Genomic DNA, 18140 nt, shown 5'->3' with positions numbered 1-18140 from the left:
TCGCACGCTCATATATTTTATCGTTTACATAACACGTGTTTATCTTACGATTTCAGGCGTTATTTTTGCAAACGTCTATTCCGAACCAAATCCAAATCTATTGACACTAAATATAAAAACGTCCATTTGTTCCTTCCTGAAACATTCATACGATAGTTATCGATAACATCGATTTCTTTTTAATCCTGAATAATATCTGAATAGCTAATAATCGATTCTATTGTTGCCGTTTATTAAATTATATATATTTTTTTTTGTTACAGAACGAGGCAGCTGCAACCACTGCTGTCAACGAAAGTGTCGTCACCGCCGATATTATTAATTATACGAACCGCAGCCGGTTCGTCGGTCGTTCCGGGAGTTCCGCAAAGTATTCGGACGTAATTTTTTGACTTTATTTTAAACGCGAGTGCCGGACAGAAACGCGCAAAAGTGATCAATAATTTTCGCGATTGTAAAATCACGGTCGGGGTGTTCGCGAGTTTCCAGTTCGCGGAAGGATGACTCGACACGTCCCATCTGAGAGGAGGAGCAGGCCTCGGATAGGCATCCTGCATCGGCGGAGCAACTCTTAGGTAGGAATCAATTTTTTGAATAAAATTTCAAATATAAATTTTTACAATTCTCTTTATTAATTTTGATAATTAATGTACATGTCTACAATAACATTTTTCTCTTTCTGTTACAGTCACCGGCAGAACTCAACACCTCCGCTGAAGCTCATGCAGATTGGTAAGTCGCATGATTTTTTTTTTTCGTAGTAGTTAGAGTCTCTTAAAAAATAACGCACGCATAGTTTTTTCTAATATCTTTAAAAAAATTAAACGAATACGTTTAAACATACGGCGGGATATCAAAGTTTTACGAAACGGACAATGAACTTTTGAAAATACGCGCGGGCCAAGAATTATCTCTCGCGGATCCCTTTTTCTCCGGCGGATATTGCCGGAAAATCTACTTTTAACGCCAAACCAGGAAACAAGGAGAGAAATTTTCAGAGCAACTTTGCGGCGAAACAGAGGCGAGAGCAATGCGCGATCCCGCCGACTATTCGAACAACGCCGCGGCTTGTCGTTATCATTTCTCTTCTCTCTGACGTTCCCACCCGTGAGAATCGCGCCCCCGGATTACGTTATCTCGGCAACCGTTGCCGGCAATGTATCGTCGTAAATCGATTAGCCACTGATTTCGGTTTAACGAGTGCAACTCGGAGAAACGCTGGTCCGAGAGCACGCGATGGTCGACCGCGCGAAAAGCAGTGGAGTGTAAATAAGGATTTCCGAAATCTCATCTCGAAGACGCGACGATTCCGCGGCACATTTCCAGAGATTTTCCGGCGGTTCTATTACATCTTTTTTCCATTACAATTTTCTTTTTTCGCTTCGCGTGATGGATAACGTCGCGTAGTCGAAGTTACATCGGAGTTCCGCGAGCCGTTTCGTCTTCATATTGTCTCGGCCGGATTACTTCGACCACCGGATGCTGAAGAACGACATCTATATCCATTAAGAGCCGCTAATGTCATTTCAATTATCGCGAACAATGACCGACTAGCAGTTGCCGCAAATGAATTACATCAAATTATCATCGTTTAATAATACATTTGATATTGTAAAACAAAATCCACTTTAAACGAGGTAATATTCGTCGGTGAAGATGCGACATTTTGATTTTAATTATTAAACGTCGGAATAAATAATAAATTAAATCGATAAAAGTGAGGTATCCTTTCACGAAAGACCCCGACTTATTATATCTCACCGTAAATGCGGTGTAATAAAATTCTCGCAGCATCTTCGACTTCAAATTGAACTCAATTGCATTAAAATTATCGGAAAGATGATCAATTCCTTTAATGGATCGTCCTGGAAGTCGTTGTAAATGAAGTTTAAATAAGACTGATTGACTAAGCGATTTAAATTTCAACGGTGACTTCGGCGTCGAGATTTTTCGGATCTTTTGCGAAAAATTTAGCACATTAGGTCGCCCTGAAAAAAATTCATACAGTGATTTAAGGGCAGCGGGAATTCACGTGGACACGGACAACGATCGAGCCAGCCTTAGGCAATGTACGACAAGGGGCCTTAAGGTTCTCTTATCTGAAAATGCGCGCGGTATTGTGAGGGCCAGGCTTCTCAAATCGGTAGATTCCTCTTATGCCGTGAATGGACATAAAGTCGATTTATTACATGCTAGATAAAAATTCGCTCACGGCCACTCGATCGTCAGATTCACATCCGACATTAACACTCTCGATATAATCAAATATTTAATTTCTCTATATACAGCGTTAAATACGATTTTAGTTGTAAATTAAATTAAATTAAATAGCAAATTAATGCTTTAAAAAAAAGCTATAAATTATTTTATTCGCTAGGAAAAGAAATTAATCAACACCGATTAGAAAAGTAATTCCTTTAAAGTACACAATGATTATAAACCCTTTAGTTTTAATATTGGACGAGATATTATTTCGTGGCGAATGATGCTATCATGTACATATAGTTAATGAGACGAGTGTCTATATTTCAATATCGGTGTACCGTTTTACGTACAGGTACTGAGGTATTGATTGAATTCCGCGCGGAGAAGGAATGGAAGAGAGGACGAGAAGACAAAATAAAATTTTAATAAATAAATCAATAGTGCGCCGCAAATTGCAGCGCTTTCAATCGCGCGACAGTAAAACAGAAATTATTTATTCGGATTTTAACGAGGGACCCGATATGTCGGAACCGGCAGAAGCTTAATTATTTATTATTATTATTATCATTACTATTATTATCGCGCGGTACGTGTCCTTCCGCAATTATCAGCGCGTCGCTCATTGTCCATTGTAATTCATCGTTCGTTCGAAAATTATAATGTCGCGGGACGTCACTTCGCACAACGAAAAATTCGTCTCGCGATACCGCCGGGAAAATACATCGTTACGCGAGGAAATAAGAGACGCGAGCAAGGGAAATGGGCAGAAAAGGTAGACAGCGGGCGCAAATATTATTATCCGTTCGCAGTTGAAAAGCTCCATTATTGATTTATTCCGACGGCGTTTGACCGCTTTAACCGGATTAATGGCGATCCTTCGTCCCAGCCTGCAAAAAGGCGAGTCTACGCGAAGCCCGAGCAAGAGCCGGATCGAGCAGCTTACGTCGCTTGCTTACGGGTTTTTAGCACCTTTCGTTAAATATAAAAAAAATATTAAAAAAAAGAAAAAAAAAACAAAATTGAACGCGTAACTTCCACGGCGAACTTGCGGAAGTCAATAAGGAGACTGGCTGAGCAACGAAGTTACTTGCCCGCTCAACTTCGCGGTAACCCGCCGCTATTTTGACGGTGAAGGGAAGTTAAACAGCGCGCGATGTTATTTCATCCCTGCGTCGGGATGTGGCCATTCGTCGCGCGAGGAAAAACGGAAAATGAACGGAGATTGTTTTCGTAATAGGGAGAAAAATAAGGGGCCGGATCTCCGCACCTTGTCCGGATTATCGCCGAGGATTTTCTCGGACCGCATACATCTGGTCCGATCTCTAATATCTCCTCTTGCGGGATAAAGATGCGCATTAAGAGAGAGTCGAAAGATTATTGCCGAGAGATCCGTAACTCTGGGATCAAGGGCCCGTGTTATTCCACGCGGAAACTCGTTTAATTTTTATTCGCTGGAATGTATTTCACCTCTTTAAAATCAACCATTTAACATTTCAACATTTAATAAATTAACAATCGACCTCGCGTATGTATTTTTTAAAACAGACATTTTACAAATGTAATTGTATCAATTTTCCTAACCGCCTTCTCTCGCCTTTTTAAACGTACCACTTTCTATTACACCGAAAGCACGCAATCGCATAAACGGTGGGCCTTCGCATTGCCTGCAATTTCGAGAAGTTCGGCCGCAATAAATCGAACCGGGCATTTCTCGACCGCGCCGCGCACGGAATCGTAAACTCACGCATACGGTCGGCCTCCGGACAAACTCGCGGAGCGTTTAGCAGCATCCGAGAGATACCGGGGATCGTGGGATGCGCACAATCCGTCTGCTAACTTACGGGTCGGAGAAAACAGCGGAATTCGGTGCGGAAGGAGGCGCGTTTCCGGATCGTTTTCGTAGACGGCCACCTGGACGGATAGTTATGCGGGATATCGAGATTCGCGGCACTCTCTCGGCCAAAACACGTCGAACCCTCCCTGCCCTCCACGTCCCTCGAAAGCCCGATTCCGACCGCCGAACCGATGCATCGCGGACGCAACGCGGCGCAGCCAAAAGACGCGCGCGGCCATTAATTGGATTCCCGACCGGGCAATTCCCGGTATGCCGCACACCACCGCGATTCCCGCAACAGCATCCCTTTCTGCAGCATCCGGTCGTTTGAAAAACATAGAAAAACGACTCCTTGCTCGCGTTACTGCACTCGAGCCTATAAATTATTATTGCTGCGATCGGCCGACCGGGAGCCTTTCTTTCTAAAATTAATATCTTTTCGGAGAAAAGTTCTTACCGCCCGTTTTTCGCTAAACCCGTTCTCAGTTGCATCTCCAGAAGTCTCATAATTATTCCGCGCGGATAACGGCGCGCCGGGGAGAATAAAAAGTTTAATTATTTAACAAATATTTTTCCTGCCTTCTTTCAAAGTTCGTTACCGAAGTTTCCTTTCTGGAAAATGTTTTTCCACGCTAGTGACACCGCTGTTTCGTTTCTTACACAAATATTAACGTTTCGTATCCGGTGTTTAGAATTAACGCTGAAATTGCGAGTAACGTCGCGTTCAAACATCGGCAAGAATTCCCGACGTTATTCCCGCTATTGTAATCCGAGCTTCGTTCCCGCTGTTTTTCGTTCCTCCCTGCCAATCGCGACGTTAATGAATCATAATAAAGTCGGCAACGTACGGGCACAATTACGGTTAACAACTCGCGTGCGTTTCGCGCATTTCGTTCTGCATTCCCTTCGTATTCGATGGGCTCGTATCGCGTGCGTGTGTGCGCGTGCGGACGAACGGATTTCGGTTTCAATTATTAGTCGGAGCCGCGCGGGCTGATTATCTACCTGCTCGCGCAGGTGCATTACACGGAGGTAAGCTACTCCCGGTGTGGCCCGAAAATTATGTGCCCGCCGAGCCTCGTAGCTTCGTATGCGGATTCACCTGCTCGATAATGACTCTATCGAGGCGGTTAGAAGGTTCCCGGAGCCCGAAGGCCTGGACTTGGCGATTCGATACCTCGGCGCACCTGTCCGCTCTCCGCTCGTTAAGACGTGGCATTTCTTAGATTTAGGGAATTCGCTAAATTAGGAACTCGCGCATCGCCGGAAGAGAAAGTGTTTACGGGCAAAAAATTGCGCTGGCTTAAAACTCCGAATAGAGAGGAGCAGAATAGAAATTCATAAATTAAAAAGAGGACGTTGCTTTTTGTTTGCACGTTTTGTAGAACTTTAATTATTCCGTGGCTTTTGCAAAATTAAATTTAAATTTGAATAGTATGCGAAATATAAATGCACGTTAGCTAGGTTAATTTAGATAACGTTACCGGCTTTATCTTTTCGGAAAAAGGAGCACAATTTGATTTTATTATCGAAAATATCACTATCTTTTCTTTGTCTTATGTTTCTCTACTTTCCATTGTTCAAAACGAATACGCTTGTTACTTTATAACTCATCGTCAGTTCGTGGTCTAGCTTGATTTTCTTCGGCTTTGTCACCTTGAACGCACGCATTCGACTTTATTCGGACGTGCTTGAAAATTGGAAAGAAAACTTGACGATTGCCTTCTCATTAGTGCGGCGCGAATGGCATGAAATTCAATTGAGGGTAGCGCCGGAATTTCTCGAGTGATTACCTTAAGCAGTCGGGAGCCACTCGAGCTATCATTTCGCAAGAGTGTGGCGGACCGAAGCGAAGTGACAGCAGCAGTCCACGCGAAAGAGGACGCGATGGAGGCGGCGGTGTCGGTAGGATAGTGAAGGAAAGGAAGCTCCGGAGGAAATTGAAAAATCCGGGTAAAAAGGACGCGGGCGGGCATGCGGACTGCGGAGTATTTAATTTAACTTTTTCCTCGTTTTAGCCGCATTTCCAATTTTCCCTCATCCCGCAGCGCACCGTAGGTTAAGCCGCGGCCGAGGCGTCGCGACTCCGGCGAAAGGGGGAAAAAAAAAGAAAAAAAAAAAAGGGAAGACGTCGCTTGTGCGAGCGGGAGAACGATACCGGGTATCTAGCGAGTTAGTTATTTTCCCGAGCGAGCGCACGGGGCGGGAAAAATTGGAGTAGGTTATACAAAGGGGGATAAATTCCTCGGTCGAGCGGGCGCCGAGCTGAAGTTACTTTAATCTTAAGCGGCTAATGTGAACCGTGAATAACTTCATTGACTCGTATATTTCGGATATCCACCATCTCCAATTTTGACTGAAAATTGGATCTGCCTTTCTCCTCCCTCAATTCGAGGCAAAGCGAACTCCATGATGCACTGCAAAAGAAAAATGCATCTTATTAGATGAAAATAAATGATATTACAAAATGATTAATTCAAAAATTTTGCAAAACATGAAAAGGATAGAAGATAAAGTGTTTTATAAAATTATTATTAAAATTATTAATTTTTTGTTTTTTTTAAACGTCATTTAGAATAATAAGATGAAGGTTTCTATAATTTTTTTTACCAAGATTTTTCTACAGAGTTATTTGAATTTGTGGTTGTAACGCTGCACTCTCGGTGCAGCTGCAACTGGTAAAAACTTTTACGCGTGGGAACTCAATACGAGGAAACTTTGTCCATAAATTCCGTATTAATCTGTCGTCGTAAACTATCGTAGAAGTATTACGCTGTGATGGGTTCTCGTTTAGATGACCTCTCTGTCGCGTCATGCATGGAACGACATCGATATAATTGAGTCCACTCTGTAAATCTGTCGAGTAACGATATTGCTGCCATATCCCGCGTGCGAATTTATCCGTTAGGTATAGTTATAAATTGATTTTCGAGTCATCTCCGCCACTCTTATCTATTTCCGCTTGTACATTATATCTTGTTATTGTATCGCATATCTACGTACGTTTATGAACAGTTTTTTTTCCTACAATTCTCATTTAAACTATTCTAAAGAGATTTACTTAAAATTTTAAATATTGGAATAACATTTTATATATTTATTCAAAACTGCATTAGTTTTCATTACAATTTAAAAGTTTCGCACAAATTTCGCAGATTTTTTTTTTCCCTATTTTTTTTGTCAGATATTTTAGTAAAAGCGTTTTTAATTTGAAAAATGTGGCCTTCTTCTCATGGATACACACGTTTGTTCGCACGCAACGTAATCCGCGCGCAACAATTTGTGCGTTGTGAATACCGAAAGGACCGTCTCGTTGGAGATGATGCAAATGAGGCATCTGTAAGTGAGTACCGCGTATTACAGAGGCCCGACGTGCCTCGCGAGAACGAGAAACGTGTGTAACATGGGGGCGGCGGCACTGGGTGGAAAATGCCGCGAAACCGGATACGACAGACGGAGGCAGAGCGCCGTGAAATGGAAGCCCGAGCTCAGACACATCATCAATATATGGCGCGAGCTGTCAGTCCGGGGTCCTTAGACTATGAACAGCACTCTCCCTTCGGAACCGATCCCTCGGGGACCGTCGATATTCCGTAGAATCCCCTGCCGACGTCGCGCGCGTTTTCGGCTCGCTTAATGCATCACTTTGTCAATGAGTGAATCTGCGCCACCGATGTCACCGTGATTTTCAAACCTCCAATCGATGGCTAACCCCGCGTCGCGAAATGATAGATTATCTCACAAAAGAGCAGCATTTTAAGGTGTGTGTACACTTAGCGGACGAGTGTTCTTTGATCTGCTTTTATTAGATAATTTTTTTTTTTGTAGTTGACATATAAATATGACAAGCGGGAAATTGCGTTATCCAATAAAGATTATGCTCAACGTTGTGAGAACCGCGAAATTGCTTTTAATAAACATAAACGCGGTTTGCGGATATGGGCCAACGAGTTTCGCCGTGGAGGCACACTCCCACGAGAGACGAAGACACGTGAGAAAAATGACTCAATTATCGCATCTTGGCGAGTTCAAAGACAAGCCGAGAAAGAGACCTTAGGGAACGAAGGTGTTGCGAAGATGATGAACGGAATTGTGGGGAACAAGTCGCGTATGACAACCATATGGAGCGCTTGTCGGCACTTGCGTTTGCGGTTTAAGATAGCGGGAAACAAGATCAAAAGACTTTATTACATCGGGAACGCGAACAAAGAAGAGAAAATTACCCATAGCGAAACACGTGAGTTGCGTTATCGCCGGGTGGATTTTCTTTTCAAAAATTGTGCGTCGTTTACACCGCATCGAGGATAAACGAAATTTTCCGTAAATAAACCGACGACGAGCGTCTATGCGCTACACGCGAATGAGATCGTCTCTCACGGCCCGGAAAGAATTTTTCTTTTTTCATTTCTCATCGTTTCGCAATATTTACGAGTCTCGGTTTAATTACATTTTGCGAACGTGATTTGTCCGATCAGTGGCCACGCAAATTGCTGCATCACCAGATGACGACGAAAACAATGATGTCGAGGTACCGCTTTCCTTCGCCCGCCCTTTTTATCGAAACCCCGAAATAGGCGGGAACTTTTCGTCAAAGTCTTTTTGTTTCGACCGCCGCGGAGTCGATCACCGCCTCTCGCTCTCCCGAAATCACGATCTCCCTCCCGACCCCCGTGTAATCGACGAAGATCATTAATCATCAGCGCATGAGATGCCCGCCGGTGATTGACACGCTGATAAAACGGCGTCCATGTAAAATAATTATCTTACTCGCGTGGCAACGTTGTACCGAATCTGAAACGAGGGGAGACATTCTATCATATCGCGCAAGATACATAATTCCAAGTGGCTTTTAATAGCTGACTTTTATTAAGATCACCGAGTAGTCTTGCGCCGCTAAAGGCGGTGGCGCGGTCGTGAAAACCCCCGCGGCTCTGTGAGACAACGACCGGTATCCGGTATCGCGTATTCTTTTACATTTTACACGGAACCCACGCGCGCGCCGGCTGTCGGGGGAAAACAGCGCCCGATTTACGCTACCGAGCACCATTGTTCTTTATCGATTCGATCAGCTGCGCCGCCTTATCAAGAGACGTAATGCGTGGAACGTTGTAATAAGGACACACCGCCGCGTATCTCGACCACGTTGTGCCGCAAGTAATAATGCCGGTAGCGCGATATTTCATTGGGTGCCTCTTTTTATCTCGATTGTCAGTTACAGGGTGTCCCGGAGCTACAATAGTCCCGAATCGCAATAACGGAAACGCAATCTCGAGAGGAGCGCATAAAAATAGCGTTTGCTTCAAATGCGCAGAATTCTCGACGGAAACGTCTTTAGTTAAATTTATTACTCATCAAATATATCTCGGTCGTTCAAATAAAATTTATATTATAATACTTTATTAGTTATAACTCTTTTGATAAACCTATTATTTTATTAGACGTTATTATAAAATTTAAAAATATTTACACATTTAATTCAGCAGGAGGCTGTTAGTTAATTAATTAAATATTTATCTTCAAATATTGTGCCCATAAAACGCTAGGAAATCATAACGGCCAACACGTGTCAAAATAATACGACCGATGAGGAGCCCGTGACCCAATCGTTCCGCCGACTGCGAGAAAATGTCGTGTCGTATCTGCAAATCTCGGTCAGTCCCTTCCTCCTCTAGCGCCCATAAAAAGTTTATTAATTCGGCGGCACGTAATTCATTCTCTACTCAATTCGATCTTCATGCCTCATCAGCTAGCTGCACGCTTCCGCTCTTCGTGTAAGAGTGATTTACACGTTGCTTTCTATATACTAATTAACGCGAGGGCAACCCCTTGATCTAGGGAGGCCAATTCAAAATGGAAATAAGCAAGGATGTACACTTTCGCCGCTTGAATCAACGAGATAAGTCTCGTGTGCTTAAAATGTAAAACCACAGCACGCGCGTGTGTGCAAGTCTTTTGTTTCCGTAAAAAAAGGATACACATATATTTAATTTTTCGTAAAATAAAAAAAATTTTCTTTAATGCAACTACGCGGTCAAATATATTGATTTCTCCAACGCATGTCAGTCACACATGTAGGAAATATTTCTATTAACACGTTTATATTTCGTAAAATAGTTTCGAAACTCGAGCTTTTTTACGGTCGTATTAAACTTTACAAGTAAACTCGGAGGAATTACGTCATTGTAAACTTTTCACCATCATTTTAATGGAACCATTCGTACTTCTCAAATAGCCGAAACTTTAAGGAGAAAGATGACACAGTATTTATTAAAAAGACAAATAATCCGTACGAATAAAATATAACAAATTTAATTGAAATAAAAATTAATGAAACAAATGTTACTTCTTAATATTTGCAGCTTACAAATAATTTAAATTATAGCTGCGTGAAATTCTTTACAGATTATAATTAGAAGTCGTCATAAGTTTTGTGTATTATTACAGAAACAGTAACGCTCATTAAAACTGGAGAAATAATAATTAAATAGCTACGAGCGTTGCATTTCAAGTATATTTGTAATAAAATTTTAAACAAGTTGTCAAAACGTTAATTAGATTTTAATGTTATGAACTGTATAAGTAGCGTATAAAAAATAGTATTAATTTCTTCACGATATGACAAACATAAAATTATAATTTACAAAGTTTATAAAAAGCAAAGAATAATAATGATGCAACTTCGGAGTTTTGATTAATATGCAACATGCGCCTTTAATATTTACCGAATTAAATTGCTATTAAGATTTATATTAACTTTCTTTCTTCGTTATTGAAATAATATCGCTCTAAGTAATGAAAAGAGATCTTGATTAAAATTCTAATGGACAATTCGTATTTCTGGAATATTAATCAAAGTGTAATACTGTGAGTGCTCTTTCGAAAGTCGCAATTAAAATGTGGATTAACTTCTCTACATTAAAATACCACGTTAAAAAAATTAAAAATAAGCCCTTAAATTGTTTTTCAATTTTATCTAAAAGAAACAAATTTTTTTTCGCCAAAATTTGAACAATTTCGGACTTTTGTCTCGATTAAAAATTCAATAAAAAATATTCGACGTATTCGTTGAAAATTGCAATCAAAATGTGCGAAAGTTGGCGGATTGTTGCGAGCATAGCGCGAATATCCACTTAGCTCCGCGCGAACTCGCAAGGGGTTTTGCAGCACAAACGACGTGAAAATTCGTCAACGACGTCACAGCATGCGACTAAGCCTCTAGCGTGTACATGTAACCATCTAACGGCGTGTAACTAATTCCGAATCCATTAAATCCCCCGCATTTACGTTCAACCGTATAAATTGCACCGTAAACGTAGGCAGTAAATCGCGAATCCCGCATGATTTGCGCTCGTAATGTAATTATCGCACTCAATCTGCCTCGAAGCCGCAGGCAAATTCCACATTCCCGGCGTTCGCGATTTTTGCATCGGTGCGTCTCGCTTATTAGCGCGATTCATTAATTACACAAAGCGCGAACGAAAAAGTGTCAAATAAAACGATAACACAATGTCTCTGAGAAAAAGCGGTGACATATTTTTTTTTTTTTAATAATAGAAGTTAAAAGTCTCGTAACGTTAATGCTAAAAAAAATACGATTTCAAAAAGAGAAGACACGGGAGTTTCGACATGCGAATAATGTCATTCACCGCCCATTACCGTAGCGGAGAAGTTGGTCCCTCGTTTTAACGCGTTCCGAATCCGTCGAACGTCGGCATGATAAATCTTCGTTAATGACCACGCGGATGACTTAACGTTACCGACGTTTCTCGTATACAGCGCGTGGGTGAGAAGCTCTCCTCTCGTATTAGTTGAGAGCGCGGGATGCAGATTCGCGAAACGCGGCTTTGTTAAGGGCACGGGGACGTCTTTATTAATGACACGCGGGAGATCGCGGCATTCGGCGCCGCCATTATTCACCGAGAATTCGACGTGGATAAGGAAGGCGACAGATAGAAAGAGAGAGAGAGAGAGACGCGCTGCTAATGCAGATACCTGGGATATGCATAATCTGCAATTGCATTAATGTGCGCACACGCGCATTCATTAGCCCGGCACAATCGTATTATTACCGCGTCTCCCATAAACAAGGCCGATCCCGCGGCCCCTCGTTTCCGCGCGTGATAAATGGTGGAAGCGAGACGTTTCGACTTTCCGACGACCGATGCACCCACGTGCGCCTATCTCGCGGTTTATCATCGACGCCCACGTGGGACCGCATCGGAGCCGCGTTGTTGTCGCACGTAAATCAAAATCGCAGGCGCTATCTTGTCGATCCGCTTTCTCCTCTCCCGGTGCATACGCCGCGAGATAAATGCCGAAGTTGTGACTGTTACATGTCATTTCACCCAAGTCGATTCCTCAAGATTTTTCACAGGTAAATTTATTTGCATCGAACATCGCGGAACTTCATGACACTTTAAACAGCGATGCGCTTGATCAAAATATTAATTAAAACAATAAATATTAATTGCATATACGTTGCACGTATACGAGTTACTTAAATTAATTTTAAAATGCTGTACTATTTATTAGCAACAGCTTATAATAAATAATGCAATTAAAAAATAAAAAGAAAATAAAAAACACAAGGTTTACTGAACAACTCTTGTGCTACTATAAAATAAACGAAGGAACATCAATACCCTTCGATCAACCCTTTCCCCTGATTTCGTAACAAATGCAACGACTACCGAATACGATCGATAGACATCGATTCATCAAAGATCGGCACCTCGCTTTTTCGTCCTTTTTGTTCTACCTTCTCTTTCGAATATCTTTTTTTCTCGCTTAATTCCCACCTGAACGGTGCAGGGTCAATGTTGCCTGTCTTATCAATTCCATCATCCAACGTCGAGATCGTCAATTAACCAACCGGGATCTCCCTATCAAACGGCGGACGCCGATCTAACAAGGTTTTTCGTCGGTCGGGACGGCCGGCCGACTGATTTAAATAAACCATTACCGGGTGGTATCTCTCATCGACGAGCCCACACCTCCGACGAATTCTGACACTCATTTCTTGCCGACGCTTGTAACAGGCGAAAATAAGAAAGCAAAGAAAACAGAGCGTGCAACGGAATGCACCACCTGCGGGCCTCGTATCATTACTACTGATTAGTAAAAGTCGAAGTGTATTAACAACCATTCGGCATACGATATTTAAAATGAGTTCTTTGCGGCAGACATTATTACTAATAAAAATCTTAACACGTAATTACTCTGATTACAAACTTTCTTTAAATTTCACGAAATTGGTTTCAGTAAAAAAAAAAACGTTTCGTCGGAAAATTCTTTACCGTTATTAAATCTTTGGTAGTTTCAACGTATTATTATGACGTGCTTAAAACCTTTTTAAAATATTGCGAATTATCTCTGACGCTAATGGCAGTCATAACAACAAAGTTGTCGGTCGTGTCTAAGCCAAGGCTGATCGGTACGAATGATAGAGCCGAACGCTTCTTATAAGAAACGAATATGCTCGCGGTTCAGGCTTGTTAACGCGGACGAGGGTTGATATCTGTGTTCGCCACGACAGGACGTAGCCGGTCTTGCCATGGTCGTCGTGCCCGGTACACGTTGTGTACCGACGGATATTCATCTTGGCGGCCTTTGTCCCGGCAGCATTGTCCACCGCTAAAGCCGACGGGCTGAATTTCGCTGGAACTATCGACGCACGGCCAAGGTGCCGATAGGGTGTCAATTTAGAGAACGTTTTATAGGTCACGCGTAACATGCACGTCCGTCAATAAGAGCGTTATTCGCGATAATAGAGTGATCGGACCCAGAATCGAAAAATGGGGAAAATAAAAGTTTTGGATGCAAAACAATCTTTTTTTTTAACCACGCGCGAAGAACGCGAATTTCAAGGAACGCGTCGAGAGAGAGAGAAAAAGAGAAAAGTATCGCGACGTAAATTTAAAACCTTGTGAGGAGTACGTGTCACGGTATCTCACGGGCTCCTGCTTCCATCGGGCCGTTCGTCAACGTGCTCACTTCCGAGAACGGCGGACCTCCGGTCTGCGCCTCTCGTTTAAAAGGATGATATATCGTATTTGCTTTACAAGACGCTCTCGATAATCCCCGTTCGAGTCGAGGCCGCCGATCGGGATTATTAATTACTATCGAATTCCATTTGACACGCCTTCGCGCCGTCCCAAGCTCGCGGGAACGATGTTCGCTCGAATATTTCAAGATTTCAACGACTCACGCCTACAAAATCCTTACGTCGAACGCCGCCTTTCGCATAATTTCTATTTTATCCTATTTATCAGCTTGAATCAAATTGTAATTAAAATTTGCGAAATACGTGTAATTCAGGCAGAAATTTCACTTCAAGTAAAAATATATATATTTTTTTATGCACGTTATTGGATTCTTTCATAGGGCTTATGCATTTATATTCAATAAATTGATTTCGATGTTTATTTTACTTGTCACAAATTTATGAAAATTTATGAAAATTTTTATAGACTGCGTATTCAAATTAAGCGGTTATTTTCACGTCAATAGCTCCAATTTCACCGCAATGATTTTAACGAGCGTATTTTGAATAGAAAGAATTATCACGAGAGCTGTGCAAAAATATCAAAATTATAAAATGCAAATGCTTTAAATGCATAAATAAATAAAATCCATGCGCATGCAAAATATTGATATTATGTTTTTTATCACGTTATATTCCATTTCTCGAAACGTTCGCTGATCGCTGAATCTGCCATTCGATATAATACTTTTATTTCAAATTTCGCCGGCACGGTGCGTGTAAACAAACTGATCTCTCACGCAGAAATGCGTCGCTGAACAAACTTTGGGCGTAACCGATGCGTACATAAATCGCTCGCGAGCGAAAGCAAAAATTCGAAGGCGTATGCGCACAATGTGCGGCTGGTACATGCGTTAACGAAATCTATCTTAACGATCCAATCTAAAAAAAATTGCACGGGCTTTTCATTACGCTTTTACCTTTTTAAGAGTTACATCGAGAAATATTTTTATACCGAAAGACAATTAATTCTTGTATGCAATTTTAGTCTTTCATTTTAGTCAAACCTTATTACTCTAAATTATATTTAAAAATAGTTCAATATTTATTTCAAAATTACCTTCCCCCTAAATAATTTGATAAAAAGTCTGAAAAATAGGACAAGTTGCCATTTTTACATTCGCATTTACTTTAATTATTTTACTGAATTCATATTTCGGTCGAGTTATTCCGTTTATTAAAAGGCTCGTTAAATAGATTTCGGCGACACAATTTCCATTGAATGAATGTTTTCTTTTCTCGCTTATGATAACGTAATGAGATGCGCCTGCCGTTCGCATGCATCGCTTTTACCACACCTAAGCCCCATATATGTCGCGCGTATGCGTGGTTGCGCGAGGTGTGTCGTGGCGCGATATGATTTAGTAAAGAACCTCAGGCGCGACAGATCATTTTTATTGAATGATAATCTTCATGCCCCCGAGAATCATCTTTGAACCTCGTCCTCGCAGATCGCCGATGACGTTGTTGCCGAGATAACGCGCGCGTTCTATCCTCCCACAACGAGCGATTGCACGCGCTCGTAATACATTGCAACATCATAAATCGCATTTCGCTTCGGGGACAGATAATAAAAATTAACTTCTCGACATGGGCATGTAAAAAATATCGACAGAGAGAAGTAATGCAAAGCAAAATAAAAGCTCGAGAATGCCGGAAAAATATTCTGATTCAATATTGAAAAAAAAATAGAGAAAAATAAGAAAGTGGAAACGGGCAAAGGGGTACGAAAGGTGGAAGAAAGATGTAGAGATAACTTGGCGGAAACTGCACACGCGGTGTAATTAATATATGGCGGTTCGTCGAACGGCCCTGAACTGCCTGCGCATGATGCACGCCCATAGCACCGGAATACAATACGTATAAATCGTCATGAATTTTGAGAGGTCTGCAATTTCGTATTCAATTGCATTTTCGTATGGACTCATTCCCTCTCGCCTCCCTCTACCATCGGCAACACTTCGTCCCTCTGATTACAGGTTCGAATGACTTAGCCCATGGCACATCGCGTGACTCGCGTTCGTACACGAGCAGTTTCCAGCGAGCTAGATCACACGACTTCCACGAACGCGTCTTTCGATCGCGGACGCGACGAATATTTTTGTATAAAAGAAAAACGAGACTTTCAAATCGGAAACTTTTTAAAAAGAAAAAGAAAAAAAAAACAGACTGTGTGCAAATTAAAAATCATAATTACTTCAAAAATTAAATTAATTTTTTTGTTCAAATAAAATATGACTTTCTTACTTTTATTATTTCTCGTGATTCGGAGTTGAAATTTAACGGAGCCCTCCACGTTTCTAAAGACGCGTGTAAGAAGGGAAGCTGCGGAGGACTCGATTTTCACGAAACGCTCGCGTTCTAATTCTCGAAAATCGCGCAAACTTCGAATGTGCAAGCGAGGTAGCTTCCACCGCGATTCGTAAGTTTGTGAAACACGTTCGGTGCAGTTTCGCGGATGAAAGAGGGGCCGAAACATTCGGGCGGGCAAAGTAAATTCGTGGCGATGGCGACTGCTCGACGGAGACGGACGAGCGATATTTCAAGTTTGAACGAACGCGACCTGATTCCGTCATAACGACGGAATACCGGAGGCTTGCCGTCCCGATGCACTCTACCCTGGTACAGCGTAAACTTGGCGCAGCACGCGATTTGACTTAACGCCGCGCAATATTTCTCCTGTCGTTCCGACGCTGACGTTCGCGCGAACTTCTGTTCGAAACACGGTCGATCGGGAAAGTGATTTCGTCTGTATCGACTTTCGGACTCATCCTCCACGACTACGCTTTGCACTCTGAGAATCATATTGACAGATGACACGCTGACATATTTTTATATAAAAACTCGTATACATAAATGGCAAACAATTCTTTTTAACTAATATTTTTTCTAAATTCATTTATTTATTTGCCAACACACTCATTTAAGTCTAAATTTTAATCTTTGATATTAAACTTAGATATAAAAAATTAATTAAAATTCCTCACCAGTGCAATCTACATATATTACTAAATATACACGCATGTTATTGCATACGCTCATAACGACCGGCGATAATTGCAAAAGCCTAATAAACTGGACTCCAGTAATCCAATAACTCATTATGCTCGATATATAATTCAAATGTAATTGATTTCTACTGTTTCGCTCGGATATTGTTATCGTTATTGCCGCAATTACAAACCAACTAGCAAATGTCACGTCGTGATTGATTCGATAGATATTTATGATGGCAGGGCAAAAATAAATTACATCAAAAAATGTAGGGAATATATTCTACGAAGAATGAAAGTTAAATTGTAAGAATTGACTGATAAGGCAAAACGGATACGTGCCGAGTGCGGGGAATATAAATCTTATGATAAATCGAGCGCCAGCGGGGGTGTAACGGAATAAGCAAATGGCAGTGGGAAGGCCACCCTACAGGTGGCAACACCCACATACGTGCACACATATGAACGGAATGCGCAGCTAGACGTATAATGCAATCGAATTACCCGTACGAAGGAGACTCCATCTATCATCCCGATCTCATCCGCCGGCTTAGGCGACCCCGATACGTCATTTTCCAAATCTCGCGGCTAAGAGTGCCGAAGAGATTCCCCGGATCGACGCGTCGGGGAGAACCGGGGAAAAAAAAAAATTCGCGAAGGGAGGAACGGAAGTTCGCACGGAAAAAGAACGCACGATAGTAGAGTGGAGGAAATAAACCGCAGACGTCGGCGGCGTCGTGACGCTCTCCGTCGTCAAAACTGACGACTCGAGATCAGTTGTGATCGATTAATTATACCGTGCAAGTAAATAATTCTGCATCCCGTTTTTTTTTTTTTTTTTTTTTTTTCGTATTAACGTTTATTAGATTGATAGCTTATGCATATATGCAATTCATAATATATTTAATTTAATTCCAATTTAATTCTAATTTAATTGTACGATAAAAGACTCTCCCATTAATCTTTCGTAGACCGGCAAATTATCCTTTCCACGAGTAAGATTTCACAAATCTTTTTTTTTATTATTAGATGCGAGGGTTATATCGATCTCTAATTCCACGAATTT

The 18140-nt window shown here is 41.6% G+C and overlaps 1 long non-coding RNA gene across 1 annotated transcript in view; it reads right to left on the bottom strand.

Moving 5' to 3' along the window:
- Nucleotides 1-600: 600 nt before the first annotated feature.
- LOC139105863 (uncharacterized) overlaps nt 601-18140 on the bottom strand; it is a 150656-nt gene continuing 133116 nt past the window's right edge. The window contains exon 4 of the long non-coding RNA XR_011546250.1: nt 601-6456. This is a non-coding gene — a long non-coding RNA (uncharacterized lncRNA). The remainder of the gene's footprint in view (nt 6457-18140) is intronic.

Source organism: Cardiocondyla obscurior, linkage group LG10, assembly GCF_019399895.1.
Source record: "Cardiocondyla obscurior isolate alpha-2009 linkage group LG10, Cobs3.1, whole genome shotgun sequence".
Lineage (NCBI taxonomy): Eukaryota > Metazoa > Arthropoda > Insecta > Hymenoptera > Formicidae > Cardiocondyla > Cardiocondyla obscurior.
This window is presented reverse-complemented; position numbering and strand designations above follow the sequence as displayed.